General features: G+C 38.6%; 2 non-coding genes across 2 annotated transcripts; one reads left to right on the top strand and one right to left on the bottom strand.

The window, feature by feature from the left end:
* Positions 1–2551: 2551 nt before the first annotated feature.
* trnap-ugg (transfer RNA proline (anticodon UGG)) lies at positions 2552–2623 on the top strand. Its single transcript has one exon. It is a non-coding gene; the product is annotated as a tRNA-Pro (tRNA).
* Positions 2624–5964: 3341 nt separating this feature from the next.
* Positions 5965–6046, bottom strand: trnas-gcu (transfer RNA serine (anticodon GCU)). Its single transcript has one exon. It is a non-coding gene; the product is annotated as a tRNA-Ser (tRNA).
* Positions 6047–9355: the final 3309 nt, after the last annotated feature.

The following is a 9355-nucleotide window of genomic DNA, read 5'->3' as shown; positions in this document are numbered from 1 at the left end:
GGAATACTTTTGTTTTAAATATATTGATGGTTCTTGATGTAAATAATGTATATATCTATTTAAATTCAGCTCCTGCAGATGGCAGTACATGACATGAAAATACTCTAGAACTGAACCTGATTGGACCTGGACACAACAGAACCATGTGGAGTGTTAAAGTAGCCATGAACATTAAACCTGAACAAAGCTTCAGCACAGATACATGGTGTGTGGAGTGCAGTCCGACTGAAACACTTGAATTACTGCAGAATCTTGAGCTTAATACAAGATGCTTATGTATTTGTGCACATGCTCTCAAACACCACCTTGTTAGGGGTTTTATATTGTTATAATTTGGTGTTTTGTTTAGACTTTAAGGGTGTACTATAAATCTGATGAAGAATTTAATTTCACAATAAGAATTGTTTGTAATTGCAACAATATATTTTGTAGATTAGAAAAGGTTTAAGTTCATAGAAATAGGAAATACAGGAAATAAATATATGAATCTTTTGCTCATTAAATTCTTTTAGAACATGTGTGTGTATTTTACATAATGTGGCACATCCTTCACTCTGATTGGTTAAAACAGAGGGAATCTACAGTTGAGGCTTTGTACACAAGAAATGCTTAGATGCTTTACTGAAGACAGAGTAGAAGGAAACTTGACATTTACAATAACATAAAAAGGAAACTTAAAGAAGAACAGAGGAAATTAAAACATGATGGTTTTCTGTATGTTTCTGTTTTTTACCATGTTCATAGGTAAGCTTATATTTTATTTATCCCCATATATTATGTTTAAATGTTTTATAACTAGTAAAGAAATGTTTCCATGTGTGAGTGTTTTAGATTGTAAGCATGTACTGTATGTATATTGTATAATATAAAATGATAATATTCTGAAATAAATGTCCTCTTCAGGTGAGAGCACACAGGACAGCATTACTCCAACATCTTCTGCTGTCTATGGTAAAGAGGAGCAAGAAGTTACACTCTCCTGTGATTATAAATACACTGTTTCTATGAACAATCTACAGTGGTATCGACAATATTCCAATGCAGCACCAGAATTCCTCGTTCTGTTGACGGAATCGGGAGGGAATCAGACAGGTGATACTCCTCATCCTCATTTGTCTGCTAAAGTTCATAAGAGTCTGAAGCGTGTGGATTTGGAGATCTCGCCTGCTTCAGTATCAGACTCTGCACTGTACTACTGCGCCTTGCAGCCCACAGTGACAGGAAAGTCAACTTCACTGTCCAAAAATCTACAGAGACCTCAAACATGAAAGTGTTAAAGAATCACAATAAGAAGAAAAGACTGGAAGCTATGCATAACATCAGCATTCTGATTATTGATCCAATAGAAATGTATGTATATAACCATATATGAATACTTTATTTGAAGTGAATAGACAAAACATTCTAAGTGAATCCAAATACAGATAGAAAAGTTAGGTGTGTGTTTGAAGAAGCCACATGTTCACTCCCTCTGCAGTATTAAGTGCAGTTCTCATAAACAATAGTGGCAGGTTTGATGGTTTATTTACTTAATGACAGTGTAAAGATCACATGCTGGAAAATTTAGATATTGTAAACTTTTTTGACAAGCAGCTGATTTGACTTTTTTTTTTTTTAATTTATTTGTTTGTTTGTTTGCTTGTTTGTTTGTTTGTTTTACTGAGCATGAGATTTAATGTGTTCATCATGTGTGTCTTTGCAGGGTCTTTAATATATTTTTGAGAATTACAGGATACCTGAAAGTATGTATAACTAAGAATAAGAATTGTGGAAAATAAAAACACAGTTTCCATCACACAATCAGGAAATAAATAAGCTCTACTGAAATAGTGCTCCATAATCCATTCTTGAGGTAGATGAGCTACAACAGCTAAAGACCACATCGGGTTTCATTCCTGTTCACCAAGAACAGAAATCTAAGACTACAGTAACAACCCTGTAAATGACATAAATCATACTAAAATATTTTTTAAAATCCATAGCAACCACATGGGACTCCATTACAGCTTCCTAGTGTCACCCTATCGAACAGATGAGACCTTGTAACAGTTACCAAACCATACCCCACCAGCCACCTGAGTTTCATTAGCAACCAGCTAATTCAATTTTATTACCAACTGGAATCATTTTTAAACTTACTGCAAATGTCACAGAAACTACTTGAAGCCTCATAATATTCACCAAGCTATACTGGAGCAACAGTACAGTTTCCAGCAAAGAAGCTACAATCCTGTAAACTTGACCTATACTGAAACCTCCACCTGACACTAAAGTAAGCTTGTTCTACAAGAATTGATTTTGATCTTCATGTCCACCGAGATTAATGATATATTTGGCCCAATGGCAAGAGCTCCTTGCTTGGTTCACACTTAGCGTCTGCATTCCAAAAAGGTTCGAATCCCACAGGAGCCCTCGCTTTATTGTTAACTTGACTTTGTGTAACCGAGTTCCTTTTACTCGGACCCCAGTCCATATGAACTGGAAGGTCACAGAGAGTTACAGAGTACAGTGAACCTCCATTGGCACACAGCAAGCTGAACAGGGACGACCTGGCTCGTTGGTCTAGGGGTATGATTCTCGCTTTGGGTGCGAGAGGTCCCGGGTTCAAATCCCGGACGAGCCCCGGTTTTACATGGAAGAGAGTGGGTGGGATAAAACTAATGGAAACTTGCACTGCCGGCTTGGTTCTCGCTTGGAAGCTTGTTTCTCCAGAGGTCCAAGGAGGTTCAAATCCCACTGTAATTACCTCTGAAAATTAAAGCTCCAACCTGGAGCCTATCTCTGGAATACTGGGAGCGGGATGGAGAATGTCACACTTTGTGGAGACATGAACCTCTGAAATATTAATATAATAGAGTACAGAAAGACCTCAGAATATTGTCATTGTACTAACACCATTCATCATGTTCACTGTTATATTCATGTGTCTGTGGCTTTCATTAGGTAAGTTAACATTGATCTTTTCAGAAAGGAGATAATAAATTAATGATTAATTAGCCTGTGTGATGTTAAGAAAAAATAGAATATGAGTTATATAGCTCAAAACTAAAAAATTATTATGTTCTCTTCTCTATAACAGGTGACTCCATGGCAGATTTATTAGAACCACTTTTCACTCATAAAGTTGTAGATGAAGGTGATGATGTTACTCTGTCCTGCAGCAACAAAGACAGTGGTTCAGTAAACAGCCTACAATGGTACAAACAACATCCAAAATCTAAACCTGAGTTCCTTTTTTTCATCACTCCATGTGGAGGTAAATCCCTATGCCACCACGTCTGTCTGCTAAAGTTGATGATAAAACTAAACAAGTGGATCTGATCATCTCCTCTGCTGCTTTTAATGTTTGATAATATACAATTAGAAGGTAATTTATTCATAATCACACTCTCTGGTATCACCCAGATGAGGATGGGTTCACATTTGAGTCTTCCTCATATCGTCTCACAGAGTTTTTTCTTGCCGCTGTTGCCTCAGAGTTGCTCATTAGGGGTAAAGTTAATTTTCAACTTTGTAATTTCTATTCTGAATTTCTGTATTTCTGTAAAGCTGCTTTGAGACAATGTCCATTGTTAAAAGTGCTGTACAAATAAAAATGAAGTGAACTGAATTGAATTGAACTGAATTTAATTACCTTTTGGTTATAGACACAGCAAATTTACTTATGAGAGATTTTGTTTAAATCTGGATCCAGTTTCCTATGATTTTCCACAGCAAATTATCATAATTATTTATAAATGTACAAATAATTTAAAAACCACACAAACAGATAAAGGCTTATAGTATTGTATAGATGATGAATCTTGAAATACAACACCAGCCATAATGACTCTAGATTTCTGTCACTGACACTGTGAAGTGATCTGTACAAAATAACACTAAAACTGCATCACTTCCTGGGTGTGGCCTTCTAGAGACGTGTAAAGTTCAGCACATACAGCACTATTATACAGAATCCTCACAGAGCTGTGTTCAGAAATGGATCAACTATACAACTTACTGTACATAGTGAGATACATACCACTGATTCTCACTCTAGTTACAGGTAATTCATTTTCATCAGTTTATCAATAGTTTTAACTATCACAATCATATTTAATCAGTTAATTAATTACATTAATTAATAACCATGTTTTTTTTGGCGATGCTACCCATGCACTTGGAGGGTTGTGGGGCTGTGGTCAAGGGAGGCCTGCCAGGTCGGGAAAGAGAGGCACTCTGGCAGGCGGTCGCAATGGTTGTATCACGCATGCTTCCATTACCAGACGTGATTCAAGATCCAAACCCAGGAAAGGTTTGAAAGGCTTAGGCTCTTGTTGACAAGGTTTGCTGATATGAACTTGCATCCCAGTCTGTTGCAATAAATTCAATTCAATTCAATTTTATTTGTATAGCGCTTTTAACAAAGAGCATTGTCTCAAAGCAGCTTTACATGAGAAACCACATCAAAAAACAACAAACATATGAACAGACAAACAGACAAACAGTCCTAGATGTTATCCCAAGTGAGCAAGCCTGAGGTGACTGAGGCGACTGTGGCAAGGAAAAACTCCCTTAGATGGTATGAGGAAGAAACCTTGAGAGGAACCAGACTCAAAAGGGAACCCATCCTCATTTGGGTGACAATTGTGTGATGCAGATACAGCATGTGTATAGTGTTATGTGAATCAATAAGGAGGTTGTTGTCCATGGCACTGCTTGAATATTCCAATCCTCACAAGCAGAACCCAGCTGGAGCTGGTCCATCTCCGGATGCCACTGGAGCCGGCACAGTCTCTGTATGCCTCGGGATGGGTAGAAGAAAGGAAACAATGGAACAGCATTAGCGTAGCTGCTGTTCATAATATTAGCAGTACTAGCTGAATGTGCATTTAATCAGATGTACTGGCGTGCAAGGTTATGGGAAGTGTTAGATGTATGCCTGGCTAAAGAGATAAGTCTTTAGTCTACTTTTAAACTGGGTGACTGTGTCTGAGCCCCGAACACAGTCAGGAAGACTATTCCAGAGTTTTGGAGCTAAATACGAAAACGCTCTACCTCCTTTTGTGGACTTTGATATTCTGGGAACTACTAGCAGTCCAGAATTTTGTGATCTTAAAGAGCGTGGTGGATTGTAATGTGTTAGAAGACTGGATAGATAGGTGGGAGCTAAACCATTTAGAGCCTTGTATGAGAGTAGAGCTAGTTTATAGTCAATTCTAAACTTAACAGGTAGCCAGTGCAGGGATGATAATATTGGGGTTATATGATCATATTTTCTTGATCTGTTAAGAACTCTGGCGGCTGCATTCTGGACTAACTGTAGCTTGTTTATTGAAGATGCAGGACAACCACCTAGTAATGCATTACAGTAGTCCAGTCTGGAGGTCATGAATGCATGAACTAGCTTTTCTGCATCAGATACAGATAAAATGTTCCTAAGCTTGGCAATATTTCTAAGATGGAAGAAGGCTGTTTTTGTGATATTGTAAATATGGTTTTCAAAGGATAAGTTGCTGTCTAATATTACACCCAGGTCTTTCACTGTTGAGCTAGTAGTAACAGTGCATCCTTCTAGGTGCAAGCTGAATTGTGAGAGCTTCTGTGTACTAGTTTTTGGGCCAATAAGTAATATCTCCGTTTTGTCAGAGTTTAATAATAGGAAATTTTCGGCCATCCAATTTCTAATATCTTTAACACACTCAGTTAATCTAGACCAATTAGATATTTCATCTGGTTTTGATGAGATATATAAAGGCGCACGATCTGGGCCGCTGACTTCGGGACTGTGCACTGCATTGATCTGCATGGATCTCCAGTGGCGACCCGTCAGCCTTACAGCATCTGTGTCCAACCAACATGGAAATACAGCCCACCGTTGCGAAACACCTAGACCCAGGGCTAGCTTTTCTTGATCCCCTCTAGCACTCCGATGCATTGCGCGTGCAAGAGTTGTGGTAAAGAGGAGGTTAAAGGGCACACAAGCGACGAGGATGGGATTCGAACCCACGCGTGCACAGCACAATGGATTAGCAGTCCATCGCCTTAACCACTCGGCCACCTCGTCAGGTGCAGTTGTGGCACCCACGACCAAATGTCCACAGAGACCGCAACAATTCCGTAGAGGAGTGGTTGTTTGGACTTGCTGTTTGAAAAAGCAAGGTGTGAAACTGAGCAGCCGGCGTTGACACCAGTTGCCAAACCCTGGGAGCTATTTCAGCACCTGGGTCTGGGGGCTCCGGTACAGTGTGAGCTCATTTTTTTTTTTGAAGCCAGACAGCCAGCTAATGGCAACTCTTAAGCACATTTGCAGAAGGCACAGGAGCCACAACCCCTGTAAAGCCTTTGTGGTGCCAGAGCCCACAACCACTGCCTTGAAAAGACTCAGCTAGCAGCAGGATTTGAACCCCTGCCTCCAAAGAGACTGGAGCCTAAATCCAGGGCCTTAGACCACACGGCCACACTACCCGAGGGCTCAGTACTTATAGACCTCTGTGGAGAGCACACTGACATACTGTCTGGGTGTGTGGTACACAGGCTGCACAGATGAGGACAGACAAACTGTGCAGAGGGTGAAAAACAGCTCACAAAATCATCGGCTGAACTCTGCCCTCCCTGGATGACATGTCCAGGTCCCGCTGCCTCAGCAAAATCAAGGCCATCACAGGAGACTCCTCACATCCTGCTCATCACTTGTTTGACCTGTTGCCATCTGGGAGGCACTTCAGGTCAACAAAGTCTCACACCACCAGACTTACAAACAGCTTCTTCCCCTGGGCCATTCGGACTGCAAACAATCACTGAACACACACACACACATTCTACCTAATAAAATGTGCAATTCTACTGTGCACTTTAATCTGTCTGTGAATTGAGTACAAGTTATAACTTAATATTGGCTTTGCACAAATTAGATTTCAAGCAAATATATAACTGGGAACATTTTGTTGCAGCTTTATGAATGTTCTGCTTATATTGCAGTAGCCCTTTAAAAAAGGGTACAAGTATGCATATGTATGAAAGGAGAGTCCATAACCTGAGGCACTGAGATATTGAGAAGGGTTCAGTATTTATATTAACATATTTTTACATATGTTTCTTTATTGACATGCACAACCAATTATTACAACATTATTACAACAATACTAATTCTAACAAAGTCCTGAATATGTACAATATGGCTATATTTGTGGACACCTAACCATCACACCAGTATGTGGGCATTCTCCAAACTGCTGCACAATTGTATAGGATGTTTTTATATTCTTACAAAAACATGTTCCAGCTCAATGAAGATGTTTATTACAAGTTTGGTGTGGAATAAAATGAGTTACCTGCACACAGCCCTGAACTCAAACCCACTCAACACTTTGGGATGAATTAGAATTCTGACTGCACCCCAAGCCACACATGCCTGATGTTTTATGGCTGTATGGACACATGGACATACAGTATCTCACAAAAGTAAGTACACCCCTCACGGTTTTGTAAATATTTTATTATATCATTTCATGTGACAACACTGAAGAAACGACACTCTGCTACAATGTAAAGTAGTGAGTGTACAGCCTGTATAACAGTGTAAATTTGCTGTCCCCTCAAAATAACTCAACACACAGCCATTAATGTCTAAACCGTTGGCAACAAAAGTGAATACACCCGTAAGTGGAAATGTCCAAATTGGGCCCAAAGTGTCAATATTTTGTGTGGCCACCATTATTTACCAGCACTGCCTTAACCCTCTTGGGCATGGAGTTCACCAGAGCTACAGGTTGCCATATATTTACAAAAATGTGAGGGGTGTACTCACTTTTGTGAGATACTGTATATTGCCACTTACTGAAAAATCATCTAATTTTTAATATTATTAGTGTATATTTTGCAACAAGTTTGAAGTAATATCTAAATAAAGCTAGTCTAAGTAGATTGATTGATAATGTTAAATTGCCCCTAGGTGTGAATGGGTGAGCAAATGGCTGTGTGTGTGTGTGTGTGTGTGTGTGTGTGTGTGTGTGAAAGAGAGAGAGAGAGAGAGAAACAATTTTTTTTTTCAATTATATTTCTGCACATATTTGGTAAGTTCAAAAACAATTTTTTTTGGTGTTAAGGTTTTTCTCTTCAGTGAACACAAGATGGCGCAGTCACTTATCTTAATGTTGGTCTAGAACCAGAGCACCACACAACCTGCTCACATTCTCTGAGACATAGAGTATACTTGTTCTTCTATCATACATACTGCTGATATAATATCCTAACCCCTGCCCTGGTTACTCTTAGTGCCTAAGCTAATTTCAGAGATATCATTCTGATTAAACAACACAACTGTCCACTTAACACTAAACTGTCATAAGAATAAATAATCATCTAATGTCATTTCTTTGACACCTGCTGTGTCAGAAACATTAAAAACTAGAAACTTATATGTGAATGTGCTTTTATTCTTCTTTCTCTTCTTCTGATGCTATTGTGAATACAGGAAAGTTTTATTTTCAGATTTAACTGTTAGAGCTGAGAAATAAGGGATTAATTCAACCTTAATTACCAAGGGAAAATACTCATTTCTTCCTCATTCTTAAATAAATCATATTCTCTTCCACTTAGTGTTTCTAACATTTATCTGCTGCTGGTGTTTACACAAACTTTCTCTAATTTAGAGATATCACTAACATATGTAAAATAACATAAATACATTAATTTCCCGCTTTCAGTATGTGTTTACTTAAATGTCCTCTGGACAGGTTTCCCATATGAGGCTGAATGTAAAGCCAGGATGTTTCAGTAAGAATCAACAATCTGACAACAACATTGGTGACACTGTCATGTGATGCTGTGGGGTGGAGCAATTTTGAAGCTTTATGGTGTTAACATATTAGATTACAGAAAGATCTCCACTATTTTCACTGAGCTAAGACCAGTCATCATGTTCACTGTTATATTCATGTATCTGTGGCTTTCACTAGGTGAGTTAACATTGACTTTTTGTTATTACAGAAATATTAACTATATTATATTAAATATTAGTCTGTGTGGTGATGCAGTGTGAAAATGCAGAGTGTGGGTCTGACTTAAGTATTTCCTGTTGATTATTTAAAGTTTAAAAACATTATGTTCTCTTCTCTATGACAGGTGACTCCATGGCAGATTCAATAGAACCAGATATCACTCCTGAAGCTGTAGATGAAGGTGATGATGTTACTCTGTCCTGCAAATACAAAACAAGTCGTACATCAGACTACCTGTACTGGTACAGACAATATCCAAAATCTACACCTGAGTTCCTTCTTATTGTTGACCAAAAAGGAAATCTAATTTCCAACACTGACCCAAGAATGTCTGCTAAAGTTGATGATAAAACTATACAAGTGGGTCTGATCAT

Source organism: Hemibagrus wyckioides, unplaced genomic scaffold (genome assembly GCF_019097595.1).
Source record: "Hemibagrus wyckioides isolate EC202008001 unplaced genomic scaffold, SWU_Hwy_1.0 Contig24, whole genome shotgun sequence".
Classification (NCBI taxonomy): domain Eukaryota; kingdom Metazoa; phylum Chordata; class Actinopteri; order Siluriformes; family Bagridae; genus Hemibagrus; species Hemibagrus wyckioides.
Note: the sequence above shows the minus strand (reverse complement) of the source record. Positions and strands in the feature narration are given on the sequence as shown.